This window comes from Papio anubis, chromosome 12 (assembly GCF_008728515.1).
Source record: "Papio anubis isolate 15944 chromosome 12, Panubis1.0, whole genome shotgun sequence".
Taxonomy (NCBI): Eukaryota; Metazoa; Chordata; class Mammalia; order Primates; family Cercopithecidae; genus Papio; species Papio anubis.
In genome coordinates this window covers 50,739,955-50,755,938 of record NC_044987.1, presented here as the reverse complement: position 1 = coordinate 50,755,938, position 15,984 = coordinate 50,739,955, and the positions used below count along the sequence as shown (strand labels likewise).

The following is a 15,984-nucleotide window of genomic DNA, read 5'->3' as shown; positions in this document are numbered from 1 at the left end:
AACTCAGGATTAAGAAACTCACTCAAAACTAAACAACTATATGGAAACTGAACAACCTGCTACTGAATGACTACTGGGTAAATATTGAAATTAAGGTGGAAATAAAGATGTTCTTTGATACCAGTGAGAACAAAGACACAATGTACCAGAATCTCTGGGACACAGCTAAAGTAGTGTTCGGAGGGAAATTTATACACTAAATGCCCAAAAGAGAAAGTAGGAAAGATCTGAAATAGACACCCTAACATCAAAATTAAAAGAACTAGAGAAGCAACAGCAAACAAATTTAAAAGCTAGCAGAAGACAAGAAATAACTAAGAGCAGAACTGAAGGAGATAGAGACATGAAAAACCATTCAAAAAAATCAATGAGTCCAGGAGCTGGTTTTTTGAAAAGATCAACAAAATAGACCACTAGCCAGACTAATAAAGAAGAGAAGAGAGAAGAATCAAATAGATACAATAAAAAACGATAAAGTGTGCTGAAACCAGCTCGGTCGGGGAGACCCTAACCCAGCAGTGCTAGAGGAATTAAAGACACAAACACAGAAATACAGAGGTGTGAAGTGAGAAATCAAGGGTCTCACAGCCTTCAGAGCTGAGAGCCCTCAACAGAGATTCACCCACATATTTATTAATAGCAAGCCAGTCATTAGCATTGTTTCTATAGATATTAAATTAACTAAAAGTATCCCTTATGGGAAATGAAGGGATAGGTGGAATTAAAGGGATAGGTTGGGCTAGTTAACTACAGCAGGAGCATGTCCTTAAGGCACAGATCGCTCATACTATTGTTTGTGGCTTAAGAATGGCTTTAAGCAGTTTTCCGCCCTGGGCAGGCCAGGTATTCTTTGCCCTAATTCTGGTAAACCCATAACCTTCCAGCATGGGCGTTAGGGCCATTATGAACATGTTACAGTGCTACAGAGATTTTGTTTATGGCCAGTTTTGGGGTCAGTTTATGGCCAGATTTTGCTCTCAACAAAAGGGGATATCACCATCGATCCCACAGAAATACAAACTACCATCAGAGAATACTATAAGCACCTCTACACAAATAAACTAGAAAATCTAGAAGAAATGGATGAATTCCTGGACACATATACCCTTCCAAAACTAAACCGGGAATAAGTCAAATCCCTGAATAGACCAATAACAGGTTCTGAAATTGAGGCAGTAATTAATAGCCTACCAACCAAAAAAAGTTCAGGACCAGATGGATTCACAGCTGAATTCTACCAGAGGTACAAAGAGGAGCTCGTACCATTCCTTCTGAAACTATTCCAAACAACAGAAAAAGAGGGAATCCTCCCTTACTCATTTTATGAGGTGAGCATCATCCTGATAGCAAAGCCTGGCAGAGACACAACAAAACAAGAGAATTTTAGACCAATATCCCTCATAAACATTGATGCAAAAATCCTGAATAAAGTACTGGCAAACCAAATCCAGCAGCACATCAAAAAGGTTATCCACCATGATCAAGTTGGGTTCCTACCTGGGATGCAAGGCGGATTCAACATACACAAATCAATAAACATAATCTGTTACATAAACAGAACCAATGATTAAAACCACATGATTATCTCAACAGATGCAGAAAAGGCCTTCAACAAAATTCAACACCCCTTCATGCTAAAAACTCTCAATAAACTAGGTACTGATGGAATGTATCTCAAAATAATAGAGCTAATTATGTCAAACCGACAGCCAATATCATACAGAACAGGCAAAAACTGGAAGCATTCCCTTTGAAAACCAGCTCAAGACAAGGATGCCCTCTCTTGCCACTCCTATTCAACATAGTATTGGAAGTTCTGGCCAGGGCATTCAGGCAAGAGAAAGAAATAAAGCATATTCAAATAGGATAAGAGGAAGTCAAATGGTTTCTGTTTGCAGATGACATGACTGTATATTTAGAAAACCCCCTCGTCTCAGCTCAAAATGTCCTTAAGCTGATTAGCAACTTCAGCAAAGTCTCAGGATACAAAATCAATGTGCAAAAATCACAAGCATTCCTACACACAACACAATAAACAAACAGAGAGCCAAATCCTGAGTGAACTCCAATTCACAATTGCTACAAAGAGAATAAAATACCTAGGAATCCAACATACAAGGGATATGAAGGACTTCTTCAAGGAGAACTACAAACCACTGCTCAAGGAAATAAGAGAGAACACAAACAAATGAAAAATCATTCCATGCTCTTGGATAGGAAGAATCAATATCGTGAAAATGGTCATCCTACCCAAAATAATTTATAGATCCAATGCCATCCCCATTAAGCTACCATTGACTTTCTTCACAGAATTAGAAAAAAATACTTTAAGTTTCATATGGAACAAAAAAAGCATCCATAAAGCCAAGACAATCCTAAGGAAAAAGAACAAAGCTGGAGGCATCACGTTACCTGACTTCAAACTATACTACAAGGCTACAGTTAACAAAACAGCATGGTACTGGTACCAAAACACACACACACACACACACATATATATATATACACACACATACACACACACCCCAATGGAACGGAACAGAGGCCTCAGAAATAACACCACACATCTACAACCATCTGATCTTTGAAAAACCTAACAAAAGCAAGCAATGGGGAAAGGATTCCCTACTTATTAAATGGTGTTGGGAAAACTGGCTGGCCATATGTGGAAAACTGAAACTCGACCCCTTCCTTATACCTTATACAAAAATTAACTCAAGATGGATTAAAGACTTAAAAGTAAGACCTAAAACCATAAAAACCCTAGAAGAAAACCTAGGCAGTACCATTCAGGACATAGGCATGGGCAAAGACTTCATGACTAAAATACCAAAAGCAATGGCAACAAAAGCCAAAATCAACAAATGGGATCTAATAAAACTACGGAGTTTCTGTACAGCAAAAGAAACTATCATCAGAGTGAACAGGCAACCTACAGAATGGGAGGAAATTTTTGCAATCTATCCATATGACAAAGGGCTAATATCCAGAATCTACAAGGAACTTAAACAAATTTACAAGAAAAAAACAAGCCCATCAAAAGGTGGGTGAAGGATATGAACAGACATTTCTCAAAAGAAGACATTTATGTGGCCAAAAAACATATGAAAAAAAGCTCATCATCACAGGTTAGAGAAATGCAAACCAAAACCACAATGAGATACCATCTCACGCCAGTTAGAATGGCAATCATTAAAAAGTCAGGAAACAACAGATGCTGGAGAGGATATGGAGAAATAGGAATGCTTTTATACTGTTGGTGGGAGTGTAAATTAGTTCCACTATTGTAGAAGACAGTGTGGTGATTCCTCAGTGATCTAGAACCAGAAATACCATTTGACCCAGCCATCCCATTACTGGGTATATACCCAAAGGATTATAAATCATTCTACTATAAAGACACATGCATACATATGTTTATTGCAGCACTACTTACAATAGCAAAGACTTGGAACCAACTCAAATGCCCATCAATGATAGACTGGATAAAGAAAATGTGGCACATATACACCATGGAATACTATGCAGCCATAAAAAAGAATGAGTTAATGTCCTTTGCAGGGACATGGATGAAGGTGGAAACCATCATTCTCAGCAAACTAACACAAGAATAGAAAACCAAACACCACATGTACTCACTCATAAGTGGGAGTTGAACAATGAGAATGCATGTATACAGGGAGGGGAACATCAGACACCAGGGTCTGTTGGGGGATGGAGGGTAAAGGGAGGGATAGCATTAGGAGAAATACCTAATGTAGATGACAGGTACAGCAAACCACCATGGCATATGTATACCTATGTAACAAACCGGCACATCTGCACATTTATCCCAGAACTTAAAGTATAATAAAATAAAATAGAGCCAGTTCCAAGATGGCCGGATAGGAACAGCTCCAGTCTGCAGCTCCCAGCATGAGCGATGCAGAAGACGGGTGATTTCTGCATTTCCAACTGAAGTACTGGGTTCATCTCACTGGGACTTGTTGGACAGTGGGTGCAGCTTATGGAGCAGGGCAGGGCAATGCCTCACCCAAAAAGCACAAGGGGTCAGGGAATTCCCTTTCCTAGCCAAGGGAAGCTGTGACAGATGGTACCTGGAAAACTAGGACACTCCTACCCTAATACTGCGCTTTTCCAATGGTCTTAGCAAACAGCACACCAGGAGATTGTATCCTATGCCTGGCTTGGAGGGTCCCACGCCCACGGAGCCTTGCTCACTGCTAGCACAGCTGTCTGAGATTGAACTTCAAGGTGGCAGCGAGGCAGGGGAAGGGCGTTTGCCATTGCTGAGGCTTGAGTAGGTAAACAAAGCAGCCAGGAAGCTCGAACTGGGTGGAGCCCACCACAGCTCAAGAAGGCCTGCCTGCCTCTGTAGACTCCACCTCTGGGGGCAGGGCATAGCTGAACAAAAGCCAGCAGAAACTTCTGCAGACTTAAATGACCCTGTCTGACAGCTTTGAAGATAGTGGTTCTCCCAGCACAGAGTTTGAGATCTGAGAATGGACAGACTACCTCCTCAAGTGGGTCCCTGACCCCCAAGTAGCCTAAGTGGGAGACACCTCCCAGTAGGAGCCAAAGAAAACCTCATACAGCCAGGTGCCCCTCTGAGATGAAGCTTCCAGAGGAAGGATCAGGCAGCAACATTTGCTGTTCTGCAATATTTGCTGTTCTGCAGCCTCCACTGGTGATACCCAGGCAAACAGGGTATGGGGTGGACCTATGGCAAACTCCAACAGACCTGCAGCTGAGGGTCCTGACTATTAGAAGGAAAACTAACAAACAGAAAGGACATCCACACCAAAACCCCATCTGTACATCACCATCATCAAAGACCAAAGGTAGATAAAACCACAAAGATGGGGAGAAACCAGAGCAGAAAAGCTGAAAATTCTAAAAACCAGAGCACCTCTTCTCCTCCAAAGGAACACAGCTCCTTGTCAACAATGGAACAAAGCTGGATGGAGAGTGACTTTGATGAGTTGAAAGAAGACTTCAGACTATCGGTAATAACAAACTTCTCTGAGCTAAAGGAGGAGGTTCGAACTCATTGCAAAGAAGCTAAAAACATTGAGAAAAGATTAGACGGATGGCTAACTAGAATAAACAGCACAGAGAAGACCTTAAATGACCTGATGGAGCTGAAAACCATGGCACATAACGCATGCACAAGCTTCAGTAACTGATTTGATCAACTGGAAGAAAGGGTATCAGTGATTGAAGATCAAATGAGTGAAATGAAGTGAGAAGAGAAGTTTAGAGAAAAAAAGATTAAAAAGATGAACAAAACCTTCAAGAAATATGGGATTATGTGAAAACACCAAATCTACGTCTGATTGGTGTACCTGAAAGTGATGAGGAGAATGGAACCAAGTTTTAAAACACTCTTCAGGATATTATCCAGGAGAACTTCCCCAACCCAGCAAGGCAGGCCAGCATTCAAATTCAGGATATACAGAGAAGGCCACAAAGATATTCCTCGAGAAGAGCAACTCCAAGACACATAATTGTCAGGTTCACCAAAGTTAAAATGAAGGGAAAAATGTTAAGGGCAGCCAGAGAGAAAGGTCGGGTTACCCACAAAGGGAAGCCCATCAGACTAACAGCAGATCTCTTGGCAGAAACTCTACAAGCCAGAAGAGAGTAGGGGCCTATATTCAACATTCTTAAAGAAAAGAATTTTCAACCCAGAATTTCATATCCAGGCAAACTAAGTTTCATAAGTGAAGGAGAAATAAAATCCTTTAAGACAAGCAAATGCTGAGATATTTTGTTACCACCAGACCTGCCTTTACAAGAGCTCCTGAAAGAAGCACTACACATGGAAAGGAACAACCAGTACCAGCCATGGCAAAAACATGCCAAATTGTAAAGACCATCAATGCCAGGAAGAAACTGCATCAACTAATGAGCAAAATAACCAGCTAAGATCATAATGACAGGATCAAATTCACATATAACAATATTAACCTTATATGTAAATGGGCTAAATGCTCCAATTAAAAGACACAGACTGGCAAATTGGATAAAGAGTCAAGACCCATCAGTGGGCTGTATTCAGGAGACCAATCTCATGTGCAGAGACACACATAGCCTCAAAATAAAGGGATGGAGGAAGATCTACCAAGCAAATGGAAAACAACAAAAAAAGCAGGGATTGCAGTCCTAGTCCCTGATAAAAGAGACTTTAAATCAACAAAGATCAAAGGAGACAAAGAAGGCCATTATATAATGGTAAACGGATCAATTCAACAAGAGCAACTAACTATCCTAAATATATATGCACTCAATACAGGAGCACTCAGATTCATAAAGCCCTTAGAGACCTACAAAGAGACTTACATTCCCACACAATAGTAATGGGAGACTTTAACACCTCACTGTCAACATTAGACAGATCAACGAGACAGAAAGTTAACAAGGATATCCAGGAATTGAACTCAGCTCTGTACCAAGTGGACCTAATAGACATCTATAGAACTCTCCACCGCAAATCAACAGAATACACATTCTCAGCACCACATCACACTTACTCGAAAATTGACCACATAGTTGGAAGTAAAGCATTCTTCAGCAAATGTAAAAGAATAGATATTATAACAAACTGTCTCTCAGACCACAGTGCAATCAAACTAGAACTCAGGATTAAGAAACTCACTGGCAACTGCTAAAGTACATGGAAACTGAACAACCTGCTCCTAGAATGACTACAAGGTACACAACGAAATGAAGGTAGAAATAAAGATGTTCTTTGAAACCAATGAGAACAAAGACACAACATACCAGAATCTCTGGGACACATTTAAAGCAATGTATAGACAAAATTTATAGCACTAAATGCCCACAAGAGAAAGCAGGAAAGATCTAAAATTGACACCCTAACATCACAATTAAAAGAACTAGAGAAACAAGAGCAAATACATTCAAAAGCTAGCAGAAGGCAAGAAATAACTAAGATCAGAGCAGAACTGAAAGAGATAGAGACACAAAAAACACTTCAAAAAATCAATGAATCTAGGAGCTGGCTTTTTGAAAAGATCAACAAAATTGATAGACCACTAGCAAGACTAATAAAGAAGAAAAGAGAGAAGAATCAAATAGACGCAATAAAAAATGATAAAGGGGATATCACCAGCGACCCCACAGAAATACAAACTACCATCAGAGAATACTGTAAACACCTCTACACAAATAAAATAGAAAATCTAGGAGAAATGGATAAATTCCTGGACACATACACCCTCCCAAGTCTAAACCAGGAAGAAGTTGAATCCCTGAATAGACCCATAGGAGGCTCTGAAATTGAGGCAACAATTAATAGCCTACCAACCAAAAAAAGTCCAGGACCAGATGGATTCACAGCCAGCCGAATTCTACCAGAGGTATAAGGAGGAGCTGGGACCATTCCTTCTGAAACTATTCCAATCAACAGAAGAAGAGGGAGTCCTCCCTAACTCATTTTATGAGGCCAACATCATCCTGATACCAAAGCCTGGCAGAGATACAACAACAAAAAAGAGAATTTTAGACCAATATCCCTGATGAACATCAATGCAAAAATCCTCAATAAAATACTGGCAAACCGAATACAGCAGCACATCAAAAAGCTTATACACCATGATCAAGTCAGTTTCATTCCTGGGATGCAAGGCTGGTTCAACATACACAAATCAGTAAACATAATCCATCATATAAACAGAACCAAAGACAAAACCACATGATTATCTCAATAGATGCAGAAAAGGCCTTCAACAAAATTCAACTGGCTTCATTCTAAAAACTTGCAATAAACTAGGAATTGATGGGACATATCTCAAAATAATGAGAGCTATTTATGACAAACCCATAGCCAATATCATACTGAATGGGCAAAAACTGGAAGCATTCCCTTTGAAAACTGGCACAAGACAGGGATGCCCTCTCTCACCACTCCTATTCAACATAGTGTTGGAAGTTCTGGCCAGGGCAATCAGGCCAGAAATAAAGGGTAATCAATTAGGAAAAGAGGAAGTCAAATTGTCCCTGTTTGCAGATGACATGATTGTATATTTAGAAAACCCCATTATCTCAGCCCAAAATCTCCTTAAGCTGATAAGCAACTTCAGCAAAGTCTCAGGATACAAAATCAATGTGCAAAAATCACAAACATTCCTATACACCAATGACAGACAAACAGAGAGCCAAATCATGAGTGAACTCCCATTCACAATTGCTTCAAAAAGAATAAAATACCTAGGAATCCAACTTACAAGGCATGTGAAGGACCTCTTCAAGGAGAACTACAAACTACTGCTCAATGAAATGAAAGAGGACACAAACAAATGGAAGAACATTCCATGTTCATGGCTAGGAAGAATCCATATCATGAAAATGGCCATACTGCCCAAAGTAATTAATAGATTCAATGCCATCCCCATCAAGCTACCAATGACTTTCTTCACAGAATTGGAAAAAACTGCTTTAAAGTTCATATAGAACCAGAAAAGAGCCCACATTGCCAAGACAATCCTAAGCAAAAAGAACAAAGCTGGAGGCATCATGCTAGCTGACTTCAAACTATACTACAAGGCTACAATAACCAAAACAGCATGGTACTGGTACCAAAACAGACATATAGACCAATGGAACAGAACAGAGCCCTCAGAAATACCACACATCTACAACCATCTGATCTTTGATAAACCTGACAAAAACAAGAAATGGGGAAAGGATTCCCTATTTAATAAATGGTGCTGGCTAGCCATATGTAGAAAGCTGAAACTGGATCCCTTCCTTACACCTTATACAAAAATTAATTCAAGATGGAGGAAAGACTTAAATGTTAGACCTAAAACCATAAAAACCCTAGAAGAAAACCTAGGCAATACTATTCAGGACATAGGCGTGGGCAAGGACTTCATGACTGAAACACCAAAAGCAATGGCAACAAAAGCCAAAATGGACAAATGGGATCTAATTAAACTAAAGAGCTTCTGCACAGCAAAAGAAACTACCATCAGAATGAACAGGCAACCTAAAGAATGGGAGAAAAGTTTTACAATCTATCCATCTGACAAAGGGCCAATATCCAGAACCTACAAAAAACTCAAACATATTTAGAAGAAAAAATCAAACTACCCCATCAGAACATGGGTGAAGTATATGAACAGACACTTCTCAAAAGAAGACATTTATGCAGACAACAGACACATGAAAAAATGCTCATCATCACTGGCCATCAGAGAAATGCAATTCAAAACCACAATAAGATACCATCTCTCACCAGTTAGAATGGCAATCATTAAAAAGTCGGGAAATAACAGGTGCTGGAGAGGATGTGGAGAAATAGGAACACTTTTACACTGTTGGTGGGACTGTAAACTAGTTCAACCATTGTGGAAGACAGTGTGGCGATTCCTCAAGGATCTAGAACTAGAAATACCATTTGACCCAGCCATCCCATTACTGGGTATATACCCAAAAGACTATAAATCATGCTTCTATAAAGACACATGCACACATATGTTTATTGAGGCACTATTCACAATAGCAAAGACTTGGAATCAACCCAAATGTCCATTTATAATAGACTGGATTAAGAAAAGGTATCACATATACACCATTGAATACTATGCAGCTATAAAAAAGGATGAGTTCATGTCCTTTGTAGGGACATGGATGAAGCTGGAAACCATCACTGTGAGCAAACTATCACAAGGACAGAAAACCAGACACCACATATTCTCACTCATAGGTGGGAATTGAACAATGAGAACACTTGGACACAGGGTGGGGAACATCACACACTGGGGTCTGTTGTGGGGTGGGGTAGGGGGAGGGATAGCATTAGGAGATATACCTAATGTAAATGACGAGTTAACAGGTGCAGCACACTAACATGGCACATGTGTACATATATAACAAACCTGCATGTTGTGTACATGTACCCTAGAACTTAAAGTAATAATAAAATAAAGTAAAATAAAATAAAAGATAGTACCTATATAAGAATTATAAAATGCCTAGAATTGTGCCTGGCACTATGAAGATGTTCATTAAATAAATTGCCAAGAGCTCATACATTACCTAAACTGCCATGTGGGAAATAAGGAAGCAGAGGGACCCATCGCAGCCATGGTCACTCTGGATACCACAACTCTTCTAATGGTCCAACAGCACCCCTTATTCCTTGGTTTTTATTTCTCCCAGCAACTCCTCGTTCCTTCACTTCTGTATCAGTCACATGGCTCTGTCACTGGCTTCTCTGCCTAACTCGGAGCTTCTCTGTCCTCTCACTCAGTGTCTCACTGAGTGCCTTCAAATTCCTTGACAGAAAGGATTTGATTGGTATAGTTACTCAGGCCCTTCTTCCCCTAAAGCACAGATCTCAGACCAGACCAAATCTGAAGCTACTAGCCTCTCTTACATCCAGTCTTTAGCAATGACCATGGCTGCAAAGTCTCATGACTCAAAACCCAGCAACTTCTGCCCTAGGAAGCTGGTAATAGGAGCATAAGCATTTTGAATTATGGTATAGTGACAAGCATGGCAGTTATTAAATCTAAGCCTCTTATTTTATAGATGACATCTTAGTCCTTTTGTATTGCTCTAACAAAATACCTCAGACCTGTCTTTCTTGCCTGTTCCTGTTTCCTCAGTGTCCAGTGCCTCGTACAACAATAAATATCTGTGGAGTAAATAAATGAGTGATTAAAACGCCAATGAATGAACAAAGGCTGAATAGGACTTAAACTAGAGAAGAGTATGGTGAGGGTGCAGGGAAAGTAGCTATACAGTAAGAATCCTCTTATCTGAGGATGTCTTGGCCAATAATCCATTAGTCAAAAATTTTTGGTCAAATCAGTGAATCGTAGAAAAAAGTGCTTTTATATAGAGTGCTACATGTCCCCAGTATCTCTTCTCCCAGTCTTTCTTGAAGTCATGGAAACCCAGATTTGAGCTGGGCATGAGGCCTCCTAGGCATTTTCCAGCCTGCAAGCAACTAAACATGGCCATGGAGACAAGCTCTGGCCAATGGGATGTGACAAAAGTAACAGGTCCAAATTTTATTATATCATGTCCAGTTGTTTCACCTATACCTTTGATATCAATTTTTATAAACTCCTCATTTTTATTGAAGGTTTTAAAAATGCTACTTAGTTTTTGTGAAAATAAGCTTTATTTTGTATTTCATCAGTTCACCTAATATTATATTGAATTACATGACAACAGTAACTACAATTGGAATAAACAGTTTAAGATTCAATAGACCTAATTCTTAGTAAGCAATAAGAATGCACAAAAATAACTCAATTAATGGGAGTGAAAGTCTACATGCAAACAGAGTTGCCTCTTAGCTGCAAGAACTTCACCTCCCACAGGTATCAGTCAGAACATTTGCAGACGAGAGAGAGCCCCAGTTTACCTGGTTAGGCAGTAACATGAAGGTTTGTTAGGAGAATTTCTAGTACAAAAACAAAAGGCACAGGAATACTTCTGGGGTCTTTGTGGGGAAAAGATGAGTAGAAGAGATATAGCAACACTTCCAGAAATGAACAGGATGAGAAAGAAATGCTTCTTAGACGGCGTCTCTCTTCTGGGCAGTGATCACCCCTCAGACTAGTCATCAGTGGGCAGTCTCACCATTGGTCACTACTGATATGCCCTTTCCCACAAGCTCAAAGGTTCTTAAAGACACAGTTTCTCTGATCTCCTGCAGGCTTGCTTCCTGCCATCTGGAAAAACGTGCTGGTGGCCATGACGCTGGGCCAGTGCGCAGCTCCTTATATACTTAGTAGATATAAGGGAGTTTTGCACTTCATGAGGAGAGGGGAAATGTTAGAATTTCTGGTCTTTTATTCCATGGCATGCTATGACTTCATAAACAACGTATATGCAAAAAAGCATGCTAGGCTTGGCCGACTTGTCCCTGAGGCTGTGTGCACATAAGAACAGCCTGTACTACCTGGAAAGTTGGCCCCACTCCCTCTATGGGATGTTTATCCAAGAAAGAACAGCACACCTGCTCTGTCCCTGTGGCCTGGGAAGGAGGGCTTGCCAAAAACAGACATATCAAGAAACAGGAGAGAATTGGGGAAAAAAGTAGTGACATTAAGAGCCAGGGAAGTGCAGGCCTCAACCAGGAGACAGATACACACATACTGAGCATGAATTCTGTAAATGGCTGTAGATTGGATATGTGTGTTACTCTCCTATTGGGGTGTGTGTCAGCTTGCCTCTGAGAGCTGCCGGGTCTTCTGTGCTCTCATAGCTATTTTAGTATAAGCCACAGTAATCTATGTGCTTTTTGTCTATGTTTACATAAAACGGAGACCCCCTCAAGGCCAGGGACTGCATCTATACATGTGCTGATTGGTTCTCAGGAACCAACACATGCATAGATGCTCATTAATCATATGAATGAATGGATGGATGAATTAATGAAACATTATATAGTTTATAGAGCATTTTTATAATCATCATCTCACTTGATTTTCCCTCAAAACCCTCCTGAGCTAGAAACAGCAGGCTTTTTTTATTATCCTCACTTTACAGATGAGAAAACAACCTCAGAGAGGGCAAAGTAACTGCCAAAGTAAGTAACAAAACCTTAGCTCACAGTAGAACTTCAATCTCAGATTTCCTTCCCAGGGAAAAAATAAAAATAAAATGAGAAAGCATTACCTTCTGATGTGGAAGAGGAGACATATACCCTCTCATCTTTCTCCCTGGCTTTGGGGATGAGGACCCCGAGGCCCAGAGAGCCAGTTAGAGGCAGGTCCCCTGCCTCCCAGTCCAACACAGTGTCTTGTTTAGCGTACAGAGCCTCTCTCTGCTTCTCTGGATAGTAGTTCAGTTGGTTGGATACTGACACTGACAGAGAAGGAAATGATGATAAAACACTAGGAGAGCTGGTGGCATGGCATCTGTCTTCCTATCCACTGTGCCAAGAGCAAAGAGGCCAAGAATCCACCAGCCCAGTTGTGTCAGCCACTGTTTTTGGCCCTGGTAGCTGAGGGACACAATGAACCCAAAGGGACTGAGTTCCTCTGTCCAGCTTCCTTCTCTGGGCTCTTAGCAGCCTTTCCTTGACTTCAATTTAAAAAAAAAAAAAAGAAAACGAGAGAATCAAGTTTATTCTCTCACCATCACACCGAAACGGCATGAACAGATATTTGTCCCAGTAATGGGAAAACCACGTCCATAATCAGTGCTTTGGTCAGAAATAGCTCTCTCATTGCCTCCTTCCTAATGCACTTCACTTTGAATACCTCTTTTTCAGTGTGGCAAAAAATCATTTGACATGAGGGGTCATCTCAGCTGGAAAGTTCCTGCAGCCTCAAGTGCCCCGCTGACACCTGGAAATGGTGAGTGAGCTTGCCCAAACCTGGAACTGCTCACAGACCTCAAAGAGCAGGTGGAATCTGGGCAGAGGAGAGGGGAGTTGCTGCCAGGCCTGGATCAGGAGACTACATCTAGAGTCCTTATTCTGGTGGGAGAAAACCTCGCCTATTCCAACACATCTCATTCCAATGCCTGGAGTGGGCACAGAAGGACTGTGTGTGTACTGAGTTACCCCTTAGAGACCTAGTCACCTACCCTATGGAAGTACATGAGGGTCTGCTCAGGATTGGGCAATTCCTGAGGCTTTTGCTCTCATGATCCAGCTCTTGGGTCTGTGCAACTTTCTCTGTTTTGCCCCTCATCACCTCAGATGCATGCTTTAGTCCCTTCATCTGTTTCCCCAAGATAATTGACTCATGCTAAGCATTTGGTACTGTGCATCACAGAAAGGGCAGGCTTCTACTATCTCCTGGCTCCAATCTGAATCACATTCCGTAACAGACACTACAAGACTCCAGCCCACATACCCTTGGGCCACTTTTGAGTCCACAAGCAGCTTCAATACATAGTTTACAGAACACTTCAGCTTTCTATCTGCACCTCTCTACTTCTCCACCTGCAGGCTTTCTCCAGGACACCAAGCTTGCTCCACTCATACAGGACAGCCCAGAAACACCAGCCAGGAATAATCATCTTCAACCAATGAGGAACAAGAGTCTGGAAAAATACTCCAGTTTCTCCAACTCCAGATGAGGAAATGAGTTATTTCTGGCCAAATCACTGATTATGGACATGGTTTTCCCATTATTGGGACAAATATCTGCTCATGCAGTTTGGGTGGGATGGCAACTCCAGATGAGGCAATTTAACATAGTTCTGTGGTGCCCTTGGGGCTGAGCCCCAGTTGTCCCTGTGAAGCCTCCTCACTAAAGCACCTTTGGGGCATTCTCCCTTCTCCACCACTCTCCCTACTCCCTCACTTGTGCTTCTTGGGATCACCTCCAGATAAACTACCTGCTCCATTTCCCTTTTACTGCTGACAGAGGGAGCTAGAAGGCCTGGCTTCTAGTTCATTTGTACCATCCACTTGTTGGCCTTGACCAAGTCACACGCATTTTAACATCTGTTTAGTTATCTCTTAAAAGAAGGAGTTGGACTAAGAGAGCTAAGAAGTGTAGATAGCAGAAAAAGCCACTGCTTGCTAGATAAGCAAGTCAAGCCCCCTCCAGTTCCTCAGTTTCCCCAGTTTCCTTATCTTGTAAAGCAAGGGAATTGGTCCAAATGGCCTCTTACCTTCTCCAGCTCTAAAAGCTACAAAATCTGTACCCCGCCACCACCACCCCATAATGTTCAGGGCTAATTACCAAAATGTGGAGTGAGAAAAAAGGATATGATTGGTCAAAGCCAATGTTGTTTTCAAGGTAGGGCAACCTGCCCTAAGTCATGTGGGTAACTGAGAAGAAAAATGTGTTGTCTCTGAGATTCACGCACTCCACAGGGCACACAGAAGGAAAGGCATCCATGAGTGCCCCTGACCAGAAATGCTGAGATGGTTCTTGATGCCTCCAGAAATTTCACTGCTGAGTTCTCCACAGCACATAATTCACAAGTATAAAATTGCAAATAAAGAAATGAAAGGCCAGCCATGGTGGCACATGCCTGTAATCCCAGCACTTTGGGAGGCCAAGGTGGGCAGATCACCTGAGGTTAGGAATTCGAGACCAGCCTGGCCAACATGGTGAAACCCTGTCTCCACTAAAAATTCAAAAATTACCTGGGCATGGTGGCACATGCATGTAATCCCAGCTACTGAGGAGGCTGAGGCAGGAGAATTGCTTGAACCCCAGGAAGCACAGGTTGCAGTGAGCCGAGATCGCGCCACTGCATTCCAGCCTGGGTGAGAAGAGTGAGACTCCGTCTCAATAAAAAAGAAAGAAAGAAAGAGCACCTTGTTCCCCAAGATGACCTGATCACAAAACATCCTGGATGCCATCTCTGAGATACAGGCAGCCCTCATTCCTGAAAGGTAACTATAGAAAACAATAGGAAAAACCACTTTCTTTGCCTTAATGCTGTTTTAGAGTTATTAAAGCAGTTTGTCATCACTGCAGGGAGTGTTTAAACTACAGCACAAAGGAGATCCCGCTGTCTGGGTCCTGTGGTAGGCTCCAGGTCAGGCTGTGGGACACTAACCTGCTGGGCAAATCCCTTCATCTCTCCAAGCTACAGATTTATCACTTATAAAATGGTGGCATTAAAACATACCTTGCAGACCTGTTTTGAGGATCAAACAGACTGTGTGTGCAAGGATTTTACACACTATCGCTGCTTCCTTAGACTCTAGAAATGCAGTGTGCTTGGTGGTGGCTCAGCACACAGATGTTGCGGCCTGAAAGCACAGGGTCAGCCTTCAGCTGCCTTGTGCTGATTTTATGTGGAGCATGGCCAGGTGTGGGAGCTCATGCCTGTAATCCCAGCACTTCGGGAGGCTGAGGCAGCAGGATCGTTTGAGCCTTGGGGTTTCAGATCAGCCTGGTCAAGACAAAAAACTAGTGGACCATGGTGGTATGTGCATCTGCAGTCCTAGCTATTCAGGAGGCAGAGGTGGGAGGATCACTTGAACCCAGGAGTTTGAGGCTGCAGTGAGCTATGAGCATGCCC

The 15,984-nt window shown here is 41.7% G+C and overlaps 1 protein-coding gene across 1 annotated transcript in view; it reads left to right on the top strand.

Annotated features, from left to right (window-relative positions):
• Positions 1-14,100, top strand: part of ANKRD42 (ankyrin repeat domain 42) — a 187,395-nt gene extending 173,295 nt beyond the window's left edge. The window contains exons 13-14 of the transcript XR_637595.4: positions 13,262-13,346; positions 13,946-14,100. The gene's annotated coding sequence lies outside the window, so the exon portion shown is untranslated. The remainder of the gene's footprint in view (positions 1-13,261; positions 13,347-13,945) is intronic.
• Positions 14,101-15,984: the final 1,884 nt, after the last annotated feature.